This window comes from Hemicordylus capensis, chromosome 17, assembly GCF_027244095.1.
Source record: "Hemicordylus capensis ecotype Gifberg chromosome 17, rHemCap1.1.pri, whole genome shotgun sequence".
Classification (NCBI taxonomy): Eukaryota; Metazoa; Chordata; class Lepidosauria; order Squamata; family Cordylidae; genus Hemicordylus; species Hemicordylus capensis.
This window is the reverse complement of record NC_069673.1, coordinates 882,002-894,865: the sequence shown is the minus strand read 5'-3', so window position 1 is coordinate 894,865 and position 12,864 is coordinate 882,002.

Sequence of the window (12,864 nt, the reverse complement as noted above, 5' to 3'; positions counted from 1 at the left end):
GACGTGGCCATGAAATGTGCAGATGCTGCAGAAAATGGCACTGCTCTGTCGCTTTCCCAGCCCTGCCGTGGTGTCTACTGCCTTCTGTGAAGACACACCGGCTGCATTCGCACATAATTCAGAACTGCAGTTGAATGGGCCAGAGGTTCCACGGACGTTACACCTGAATGTGGGCAAATGGGGTTTGGCGTGGCAAGGAAACCAAGGGTTCAGATTTGGAACTCCAATCTGAACCTTCAGGTTGTAGTGAGTTTTGTTGCTGCAGCCCAGGGTTACAGGCAGCCCCCGGGAAGCTCCTCCCTCAACTCCAGCATGATTGGCTGTGTGGGCTGTCCGTCAGTCAAGAAGGAAGCCCACACAGCCAGCTCCCCTGCCTCTCTGCAGTCTCACTGACTGCAGAGAGGATGGTCTCCATTACATCTGAATGCGGACCGGAGAGCAGGGGGAGGGGGACCCACGGTTCCACATTACATGTGGATGCGGCCAATGTTCTACATTCACCACTGTTGGTTTGGAAACCAAGTCCTAAGAGGAATGGTTGAAGGAGCTGCATATGTTTAGCCTGAAGGAGAAAAGACTGAAGGGGAGCTAGGAGAGCTGTCTTCAAACATCTGAAGGGCTGCTCCATAGGAGGAGGAGCGGGCTTGTCCTGTGGGCAGGGCAGGGCTAGGCACAAGGGGCTGGAACGACAGGGAAGTGGAAGCAGATTTGATGGTGATTACGAATGTTTCGATACTGCTTTTCGGCAAAGTTTGCAAATGATGTACTACTTCTATACCACTTTTCAACAGAGTTCTCAAAGCAGGTTACATAGAAAAATAAAGAAGATGTACTAAGATGGCCCCCTGTCACCAAAGGGCTCACCGTCTCAAAAGAAACGTAAAATAGACACCAGCATCAGCCCTGGAGGGATACTGCTCTGGAAATGGATAGGGCCAGTTTACGGTCCCAGGAGCTTTTACACACATGGCTGTTAGTTCGAATCTCCTCCGGATTGGAGGGTGCCAGGCCACATATCAGCTGGATTTACCCCAAAGTTGCTGCAGGCTATCAGGGACCAGTTCATACACAACTCTGTTTTTCCACGAATTATGGCTGCGCATTCCGGTTTAGCCCGAATTATGTCCTGGGTTTAAAAAAAAAAAAAATCTCCTCTATTCAACTGCTTGGAGGGGGCAACCCAAGGCTTCAAGTATGCCCCAGCACTTATCTGTGATGTGCAGAGTGGCAAACTCGCACTTCCATGTTTATTAAAAAAATGTTTGCTGGGTGGATTTCCAGAACACCAAGTGTCAGGAAGGAGAGTTTGACAGCTCAGTCTGGTCTGCTCTTTGAATGATTTGCATTTGTGAGTGCTGCGAGTGGGGGACGGGTTGTGGCAGATTGGTGAGATTCTGTGAAGGGAGTCCAGAAGGGGAGGGGGCAGGAGAGATTCTTGAGTTAAATGCAAGCTCAAGCAAAATGGGTCTCTTCCTAGGCTTTCAAGATCAGCTTCCTCTTATTGAAGCCTGGTCACCATAGGAGCCTAGGTAGGCTTACCATGTGCAGATGGTGTTGGAAGCTAAACAATGGAGACTACAAGCTCGATGTCACCTGAGCCCTTTGTGTCTGAGCTGATTCCATGAGGCTGCATTTTTCTTCATCACAGAGAGAAAGAAATGAGTTCTACTTTAAACTTCCCTGCCTCTTAAATGGTCGGCGGGGTGGGTGGGCATGAGATGATGAAGGCAGTCACAAAGGCAAGTTCATTATAAAAACCAGCAAAGATTGGGGGCAGATTCAGTAGGTTCGGGTTAAGCGTTCTGTTGTTTCGGCTAGTCAGTTTTGCAGAAAGCCAACTGGCTGTCAAACTAAAAAAAAGCAATCATGAAGGGAGTCGTCTCTCGCCTCCTCTGGGATGTGATCGGTGGGAGAGAAAACCCAGTGCAAGTTGTGGGAATGCACACAGAGAAGGATCCACAGGAATGCGGAGAGGAGATGAGGAGATGCCGAGGAAATGCGAACAGTCATAGGAAACATAGGAACATAGGAAACTGCCATATACTGAGTCAGACCATTGGTCTATCTAGCTCAGTATTGTCTTCACAGACTGGCAGCGGCTTCTCCAAGGTTGCAGGCAGGAATCTCTCTCTCAGCCCTCTCTTGGAGAAGCCAGGGAGGGAACTTGGAACCTTCTGCTCTTCCCAGAGCGGGAATATCTCGCAGTGCTCACACATGAAGTCTCCCATTCAGATGCAACCCGGGCAGACTCTGCTTAGCTAGGGGGACAAGTCATGCTTGCTACCACCAGACCAGCTCTCCTCTCCATTTAAAGCCATGAATTAAACAGCTCCGAATCTGCTGTGAAGCAGATCCGCCCTTCCAATATTAACCTGGGGCACGAAGCCATGTCTGAACAACTCCCAGGTAAACAAGGCAGTTGACATGGGCATGAGAAGACACTCCCTGTCCCAAAGGGGCTCCCATTCTAAGAACCGCATGGGGGGGGCACCAGCAGCAGCAGCAGCCACTAGACCAGTCTGCTTCGCGCAGAGGGGGCTCTCCTCCTTGGCTAGAGGTTTTCAAGTGGAGGCTGGACACAGCCAACTGGCAGGGATGCTGGACCAGTTTCCTGCCCAGAGCAGGGATGGGTCTAGAAGAAGAAGAGGCCTCCGAGGCCCTTTCCAGTTCTGTCATTCTACTGGCAGCCAATGAAGATGGGAAGCAGAGAGCAGATTCTGCTGGACATCATAGAGGCGGGGACTGAATGCAGGCTCGCTGCTGTTCTGCCTAGTCTGGTCCTTGGCTCTCGTACTCCCAATAGCTGGGAGAACAGGTGCAGTGCAGCTGCGAAGAGACTGAACTGCAGATTGTCTCTTCCCCTGTTTGAATCTCGCCTCTGCCACCAACGGACTCGGAGCGGCCCCCTCCCAGCCTTGGCGGATGAGGGTCCTTTGCAAGATTGCTCACATGCAGATTAAAAAAATGCAAAGAGGGTGGGGTTTTTTGGGGGAGGGAGGGGTTGCACATTCAAAAAAGTGCTGTTCAGAAGGATGCTCAGGCTCTGTTTCCACCCAAGAGGCCTCTGCTAGCTGGAGCCGGCAAGGAAAGAAACAGCCGCCTGGAGAGAACAAGGAAGGTTTGTTCTCCTTTTAACTTACCTGACCTTTTCAAATCACCCATAATAAAGCAAGCTGGGGAGAAAACATGTACATGGGGAAAGGCTTCCTACCAATGGAAAGAGTATAAAGACCGGCTGCCAGAGTAGCCACAAGGCAGAGGCTCTTCTGTGGAAGAAAAATGCACAGCAGCAGCCTGGATTTGAGCCTCTCTGGTGGAAGGGCAAGGAGGAGAGGACGGTGACGGGGTGCAGGGGAGGCATGGCCACCAGGCCTCTGCCAAAGGTGGGGAAAGAATCTTCAGTGGGAATCGGAATGGTCCTGCTGCCTCACTGAGGGCTAGCCTCCTTATCCTTCCAGCTTTGCTCTTTGCTTTCAAGCACATCTGCTTTGAGATTGCAGCCATACGGCCACTTTGGATGTGAAGAGCCTTCTTCATGCCCTTGTCCACCCCAGGGTTGAGGGCATAGTGGGGAATCTAGCATGTGATCATGCCTGCAGGGCTGTCCTTAGGGCAGGGCGAGCAGGGAGACCGCCCCGGGCCCCGCTCTTTTAAGCCCCATTAGAATGAACTGGAAGGGGCCCCCACACTGGCTGATTGGCCCCGGGCCCCACCAAGGCTCTCTAAGGACAGCCCTGCACACTTGAGCCATGGAAGAAGAGAGAATACCCTTGAAACTTCTGAATGCACAAAGTGTTGGGGGCTCAAAGTTTGAGGACAGCAGTAGGACATCTGCTCTGCACGTATTTGTTTGTTTAACATATTTATATACCGCACAAAACCCATGGCTCAGGGTTTTTACAATGTGGACAGTTTACAATAAAACACAAATTAAAACCAATTTAAAACAATTTAAAATTTCAAAACAATGTTAAATTCTGAGTCTAATTAAAAGCCTGGGTGAAAAAAAAATTGTCTTTACTTGCATGCAAAAGGTCTCAGTTTCAATCCCTGGCAGCATCTTCGGAGAGTGCTGCAAAAAGACCCTTCTGGACCTGGAACTCTGAAGAGTCTCTGACAGTCAAATAGACAGAATTGACCGAGTCAGACTAATGAGTTGATCTAGATGTTCATTGGGAACACCCATAGCTCAGTGGAGACAGAACCGGGAAAGACTTCTGCCTGAAACTCTGGAGAGCTGCTGCCAGTCAGTGTAGACAATCCTGAGTTAGATGGACCAAGGACCTGACTCGGTATGTGGCAGCTTCCAATGTTCCCATCCCGTGTGCTTACTTTTATGCAGTCTCCAAAACCTGAGATTAGGGGAAGGGGCTTCGGGGGCAAAGCCTACTGCTTCCTAGCAGTTTTGAGCCACCCTCTGTCCACATCCTGGATATATTTTCTCCAGTATTTAGGAACATAGGAAGCTGCCATATACTGAGTCAGATCATTGGTCTAACCAGCTCAGTATTGTCTTCACAGACTGGCAGCGGCTTCTCCAAGGTTGCAGGCAGGAGTCTCTATCCCAGCCCTATCTCGTTGGAGATGCTGCCAGGGAGGGAACTGGGAACCTTCAGCTCTTCCCAGATCGGCTCCATCCCCTGAGGGGAATCTCTTCCAGTGCTCACACTTCTAGTCTCCCATCCATATGCAACCAGGGTGGACCCTGCTTAGCTAAGGGGACAAGTCATACTTGCTACCACAAGACCGGCTCTCCTCTCTTAATTTGCTGTCCCTAAATATAGGACAGGGTTTTGGCTTCTCTTCATTCTTCCTTCAGCTGCCTCGGATGGAAGATATAAGTAGTATTGCCTTTGCAAACAACTTGTATTGCTGTTATGCACTTTCTACAGAAACGACTTAGATTTCTAACGCCTTTTTGATTGCTCCCTTTTAAGATGGCCATTAGAATGTCTACTGCTTTCTTGGTGATGGATTCATATTCCTACAGAGCAGAGTCAAAGTTTACATTAGCCATTAAAGTTCATAAGCAATGTATTCAGAACACAATGGGTATTGATTGTTTTTTAAAACCAGTTAAATGTTAGGTCTAGCTAAACGTCCTGATTTTTGGAGCTTTTTGTGTGTCAATTTGTATTTTATAGAACTGTATCACTGATATTTTTGAGAGATCTGTGAACCGTTCACAAGAAATTGATCAGATATTTTGGTGCTTCGCAGCGGAGAAATGCTTGACTAACAAGCAGAAGGTTGCCGGTTCGAATCCCTGCTGCTACTATATTGGGCAGCAGTGATATAGGAAGATACTGGAACCATCATCTCATACTGTGCAGGAGGAGGCAATGGTCAACCCCTCCTGTATTCTACCAAAGAAAACCACAGAGCTCTGTGGGCGCCAGGAGTCAGAATCAACTTGACGGCACACTTCGCCTTAGCAGCCTATACACAGCTGTAAAAGGAAGGCAGAGCTCCAGAAAAGGGTTTTGGTCCAAAGATTTCCTGCTGCAAAATGCTCCACACAGAGAAGACTAGCTTGTAAGGAAGAGGGAACTTTCCAGTCCAGCTGGTGAAGAAGGGAAATGGCCACCTTGGTACTATCCAGGCATGGGTGTGATGCCATTCGGGCCGGGGACAGGGGTCGAAAATGGAGAGCCCAGATGTAAGTGGGCCGGCAGAGAGAGAAGGCCAGGAGCCGGAGAGGGAGAAGCCGGCAGCCTTTTGACAGTGCTGTTGGCATCTCACAAATCACAAATCATCCCCTGCTGAGATCCTGCAGCCGGCTTCCTAATCCCCGACATGACTACCACGGTTATCCCCTCGCTAAGTCGGTCTGCATTAACAATGCCGTCTTAGGGAGCTGTTGAGGAAGCTGCATATGCTGATGAGAAAGAGCAGGCGGAAAGGATCAGGGGGAAGGGAGGGACGGGGAAATTGCATGGAAGGAAAAGAAAGCTTCTCTAAGGACTTCAAAGGGAAAGGGAAGCTCGCTGGCCCTCTCCCCCTCATTTACCCCCTTCTTCTTTTGATAGATTTACCCCCTCCTGCATTCCAATGACCCGGGCGGCGGCTGGGGAGAGCGCCCTAGGAGAAAGGCCTCTTACAGAACAAGCGGGTGTGCTGAGCATGAGATTCCATGCCACCTTGAACAGTCTGCACCACCCCTTTGCCCTGTAGTGTCTATAAGTGCACCGACTGTTGTTTAGCAGGAGCATTGGTCTTGGAGGAAAGAAGTGATAACTTGTCTGGTTGACTGCAGGTTCTCACATGCATGGGTCTCACGCGATGGGTGCCCAGTGCCCAGGGTGACGTGTGTGTGAATGTGCCACTGTCCGCAGGTCAGACTTCAGAGACGGGACTTGCCGGGGGACTCAGATTCTGTGCTTTTCCGTGCATTGCGTCCTCACTTTCACCTGCCAGGCAGGAGCGTGTCCATCACTTGACGACTGGAACATCAAGTGGCTACCTGCATGTACGAATGAGCCATTCACAGAGGAACTGGTCATACTGTACAGCCTCAAACGCAGTGCTTGCTTTCCATAAGAACCTACATTGGAAAGAATCGCCGGCATTGCTTCTTAAAGAATAGGAGAAGACCCCCGCTGGTTCAGATTCCATCTCCTCCAGCCTCCTGCTTCCAAGAGTGACTGGGTTGGAGCATGTCCCGCCATTACCCTCTCAGGACCAGCCCAGAACTGGATGAGACCTGCTCAGGAAAGGAGGGCTCATCACCAGCCCTCGTAGAGAAAGGGGAGGCCACAGACAATAACCCCCCCTCAGCTGCCCCCCCCCCCGAGCTTGCAGGTTTGGAGGACCTCACACACACCCTGACTGGCCCGACCTTCCAAAGGCACTCCTGGGGTTCCGGAAGCAAGGATGGTGGCGCGTTCAAGTGGAAGCCCATCTGGCAGCCCAAGACATCTCATCCCTGACTCCTGCTTGAGAGGGAAGAACCAGAAACAACCGAGGCTCGCGGCTGGGGGCCTGCTGGTGATGGGCTGGGGCAGGAAGACACTGGGATGTTCTCTGTGTGGGAGAGCAGCCCAGTGGGAGAGCATCTGTGTTCCATGCAAATGATCCCAGGCACCATTCCCAGCAGCATTTCCAGGATGTGCTGAGATAGAGAGAGGCTTTGAAGAGCTCCTGGCGGTAGGCAGTATGGCGCTAGAAGGACCAATGGTCTGTCCCAGCGGAAGACAGCTGCATCTGTTCATAGAAGCCTTGAATTTGTTCCATCCTTTCAATGGAGCAGAGAGTCCTCCATTCAACTGCCAGCCTACAAGAGTGCAGTTGATGAAAAACCAAGCCATGGCTTTGCATGTGTGAATCAGCCCCTCAGAAGGAAGGAAATCCACTTCTCTCCCTGCATATGATATTGAATTGTGGATTTCAGTAGGCCGTTGAACCCCATAGGGGATATTAACACCACCCTTCTGGATTTTCACAAACAACAAACCCAAATTAAGTCGCATGAGTCAGCTCCTCAAACATCATGAGATGTGGTGACTTGTCTGCCGTTTGTATTTGGCTTTCTGTCGGCCCACCCACCCCCACCCGCTCTCCGGAATCTTTGACAAGCCCACTCACAACAGTGAGGGTTATGTAAGACAATATTTCATGTCTGTTGTCCTTGCTGATGCTTTTGATCACCAGTTAATTATATTACCTCGTCCATCTGCCTCGAGCCCCAAATTACACGGCTAAAAATAACCGCACCGATGACAATGCTGCAGGAAAGGACGGTTTGGGTTGTGTAATAATCCAAAGGGCTGCTCCGTTCCGGTCGTCCTTGGCCAAGCATGACTTGTGAATGCCTGATGGTGCGCAGGGGGTCCAGGCAGAGTCTGCGGAGGGCTGATTCACACGGTGGGTTCTGGGGCAGAGAGGCAGGCTCTAGGAGAAGGCTGGGATCCAGGCACACCTCAGCCGTCAGCGAGGCTTGAGCATGCTGCCTAAGAACATAAGAAGATCCTTGCTGGATCAGGCCCAAGGCCTGTCTAGTCCAGCACAGTAGCCCACCAGACGTCTCCAGGAAGCCCACAGGCAAGAGGCGAAGGCATGCCCTTTGTCCTGCCTTTGCTCCTCTGCATTCAGAGGCATCCTGCCTCCAGACCTAGAGGGAGCCTACTAGCAGCCGGTCATAGACCTGTCCTCCATGGATGTCTCTAACCCCTTTTTACAACTATCCAGGCTGGTGGCCATCACCACATCAGGTGGCAGAGCATTCCACACAGATTAATTATGTGCTGTGTGAAAAAGCACTTCCTTCTGTCGGTCCTAAATGTCCTATCCACCAGTTTCATGGAATGGACCCTGGTTCTAGTGCTATCAGAACTTCTCCCTATCCACAATTTCCACACCGAGAGTACAGGTGTAGCATAGCACAGAGGGATGCGATCTCAGAAGCCCCTGGTGCAAATCTTACCTTCGCCATGGCCGTACTAGATGGTCTGGTGCCAAGCATCACTTTTGCCGCAATCTAACCCCTCATCTTCTGAGATCTAGGGTGAGAGTTCTCAACCCACATGCAGTTGTTGGGAAAGGCTTCTCTACCCTCTTGGCCTGGGGGGCTGCCAGCTGTTCTGAGCTGCTTCTAAAATGAATCATTTCTATTAGTGAAATGTTGACATTTGGATCCATTAAAATGTCATGGCATTGTTTTGAAATGTTAGGGGTTTCCCCGCAAAAAGCATGCATCCCCTTCCTTGCTGCATGGGGAAGGAATTTTCTGTATGGAACCATGTCTAGGAGAAGAGCTGGTCTGGTGGTAGCAAGTATGACTTGCCCCCTTTGCTGAGCAGGGTCCACCCTGGTTTGCATTTGAATGGGAGACATGTGTCAGCACTGTAAGGCATTCCCCTTCAGGGGGATGGGGCCATAGTTCAGTGGAAGAGCACCTACCTGCTTGCATGCAGAAGGTTCCAAGTTCCCTCCCTGGCATCTCCAAGAGATTCCTGCCTGCAACCTGGGAGAAGCCACTGCCAGTCTGTGTAGACAATACTGACCTAGATGGACCTATAGTCTGAGTCAGTATATGGCAGCTTCTTATGTTGCTAAAGGGCTGGAGCCTGGAAGGTGGTCATCTGGGCCAGGAGACATGGAAAAGCTCTTCCGTAGCATCATTTGGATTAGTTTGCCCCCTCGGAGCTCTCCAAGGTCCTGAAGGTCCTTGGCAGGTTCTCCCGGGAGAGGGCTTTCTCAGCCCTACCTGGAGATAGTGCCGGGAAGTGAACCTAGGACCTTCTACATGCATAGCAGATACTCTCCTGCTGAGCTACAGATGTTTCCGATTATCTTATGGAACTGCCTTCTACCAAGTCAGACTCTTGGTCCATCCAGCTCAGGATTGTCCACACTGACCAGCAGCACCTCCTCCGGGTTCCAGGCAGGAGTCTTTCCCAGCCCTACCTGGGGATGCTGCCCAGGACTGAACCCAAGACCTTCTGCCTGCAAAACAGATGCTCTTCCATCAAGCCACTCTCCTGTCCCCCATTCCAAAGTTTCACGCCTTGGGAGCCATGAGCTGAATAGTAGCACTGTGTCCACATGGCTGCAAGTCCAGTCCTGGAATTCCTGGTGGAGAAGATCATAAAAGGCAGACAAGGATCCCAGAAAGAGAACTGACCCAGCAACTACTGATTCTCCCTACAATGCACAGCTGGGGGACACGTTGGGTCCGTTTTGGGGTGCACCTTTGTCTCCCACGGAATAGTAGCAACACCCCACATGCAGTGCTTGCCATGAATGGGGTGTTCATATAACCTTGAATATGCTCCCAAATCCCCTGCAGTGCGCTGGTGTGGGAAGGATTCCCCAAAAGCAGAGCCTCAGCTATACTTCATACTGTGAGACCTGCTCATCTCTAATGGTGGAATCATAAGTTGGCTTCGTTTAAGAAGTAACCAATAATTGATACAAGTACAAATGAAATACAAGGTCTTTGTGAGAGGAGAGCTGGTCTTGTGGTCACAAGCATGCCTTGTCCCCTTAGCTAAGCAGGGTCCCTCCTGGTTGCATATGAAAGGGAGACTAGAAGTGTGAGCACTGGAAGAGATTCCCCCTCAGGGGATGGAGCCGCTCTGGGAAGAGAGCAGGAAGTTCCAAGTTCCCTCCCTGGCTTCTGCAAGATACAGCTGAGGGAATTTCCTGTCTGCAACCTTGGAGAAGCTGCTGCCAGTCTGGGTAGACCATACTGAGCCAGATAGACCAATGGTCTGACTCAGTATATGGCAGCTTCCTATGTTCCTACAAATCAACAAAAAGTGTTTTCTGAAGACATGCATTTTGTTTCTCAGTATCCCACCAGGGAGAGCCATTAGAGGCCCCAAGCATCACTGAGCTCTGCTCCTTTGAATAGGCAAAGTGAGTGTTGGCAAAAGGATTGTTGATTATTCTGTATTTGCGTTTTTGGGTTTTAGATTCTTACGTGATCATTCTGTATCCTTTATTTCAAGACTCCGTTTGAGGGTCAAGAGACACATTTCTGACTGAGAGGAAGCATTTGAAACCTGGCATAAGAGCGACCAGTCTCTGCTCTTTGCATATTTCCACATTCTGATAACTGTGTCATTATTCATGGAGGCTATTCCACACTCAAGTGCAAAACTGGGCTAAGGGAGCCCACCCCAGTTTTACACGCACGTGTGAACCACCAGGATCAGGGCTCAATCCTGGTGGCACCATGGCGGCAAACCCTCAAAATGGGCTTAGGATTGTAAGCGCTCTCCTAACCCCATTTGAACAATCGTGTGTCAGTCGCAGCAGCTTGTGGCCATGAGGGGGGGGATCCCAATAGACTTGGGGGGGGTGTTTCCAATAATGCACCACCAATAATCCAATAATGCACCACTCACTTGCACAGTGTATTACTGGAGCTCCAGGGATTGGGGCGATGCGGGGTGGTGCATCGCCCTAACCCTGCCCGTGGAGGGACTGCTCAGCTGCAGCCTCCCCTGAAGCCCACCCTCTAACCCTGAGAAGAGGCTCATTGTATTTTATATGGTTTAGCCATCTGTCTGTTCCAGCACCCTGATAACTGTGTTACCACCCGTTGGGTTGCCTTTCATTGCACGCTCATTCTTTACTTATGTATACATTCTGTGACCATTGCTATCACAATCTACTTTTACATCTGCTAGGTACTTCATGGTTTTGTGTCCTATGTTAGCATCAGCAAACCACAGATCTATAAGGAGACACTCGCCTGATTCACACAAGCGTTTGAATCTAGGCTTAATGTGGGTTCCCAACATTGACGTGCTCATGTCTGCGCACACAGAGGTGGCTTATGGCCTGGGATGAATCAGAGAGTCCCACAGCGGCCTGGGTTCACACAGAGGCTTTTCCCACGATCAACAGAAAGCAGGCCAAGGGAGTTTAGCCCACTTTCCGTGGAGCGTGGGAACCCCCGGGCTCGTGGGCAAGTCCAGTGATCCCAAGGCGGCCAGCCCACCTAAAACACCCTCCCCTTAAATGATGTTAATGGAGTGAGCACTCTCCCCACAGAACCCCATCAAGCACTTCGTACGTGTCATGTGAAGCGCCTCACCGTCACGCTAATGTCGGTAACCCACATTAAACCTAGATTTGAATGATTGTGTGAACAAGACCTCTCTCTGAAATGCAATAACAAGTTTGCTGGGCTCCACCCATTCCTAGTGTGACTTATCCTTATTCCTTTGGCTCAACCGCCCCTTCAGCTGCAGGCTGATGCCAGTGTATTGGCGGCGGCGGTGGGGGGGGGTGTCTCCTCCCCATCTCCCCCTTCCTCTCTCACTCAAACATTGCGAATGAACATCTCAAATCAATTTTCCTTCTTTAAAAATTCTGCCTGTTCCAAGCTGCGGGCCGAAGCTTTCAGCTGCATATTAAACGGAGCTTTAGTCGCAACGTTTGAGTTTTAGCGGAGATGTGCTCTTTGTTGTGTTTTAAAAGCTCCAGGCATTAACCTCCGTGACTCCAGCTGTACAGAGCTGCTCATTACCACTACAGAGGGTTTTTTGGAGAGAGAGAGAGAAGGCGATCCACCTCCCCCCCTTGCCACCGCTGGTGCCTGCCTCCTTGAATCTTGTTTGATAAGATTCCTATAGGATTCCCTCTCCGATAACAAAAGAGGAGGATACAGATCACATGGAAATAAAAGAAGACAAATGAGGGCCAGAAAGGTTAACAGCATTTCATAATAAAAATAAGAAACACCGTGGATTATTGTCACATCTCCACCGCAGAATACCTGCTGTAACACATCAAGGCAGAAGGAGAGGGGCCAAGACAGATTCCTCCTGCAACTTCTAGATTTCCATTGTTTTCCTTCCATTTTTTCCCTTTAAAGATGCAGACTATGATATTGCTGCAGAATCCCCAGATGCTCCAGTTTAAATTATGGGTTTCGCTTTTCAAAAAATCCACGTTCTTGAAAGAAACTTGTGATTAAACCAATTCTCCATTCAGGAGCGCCCCGGGTAATTCTGATGTGCCCAGAATTTAGATGAATGTGTGGTCTGGGGTGGGATCCAGAGCATCTTAAATTCCTGTTCAAATAAATTAAGTTTCTAGTACTTCAGGTTGTCTGGAGCACCACCCAGGATGTGCTGCCATCCTTGTACATACTCGACTGGGTCTCCAGCCTCATGGTCCCCACTCCAGGAAATTGGACTCACAGAGCAAACGCATCTGCCTATCTGGAGCTGTCTTCTCTATCTTCTCCAGCTTCTGGAAAGCCTGAGCTCTGTGTTCAGATCTGGTGGCCAATTCTCAGCATGGCCCAAACAGGTCTAAAAGTATCACACGCTGCTGCCATCGTGCCGTACTGGGTTCACTCTCCGGCAGCATCTCCAAGTAGGGCTGGGAGAGACTCTGGCCTGAAAC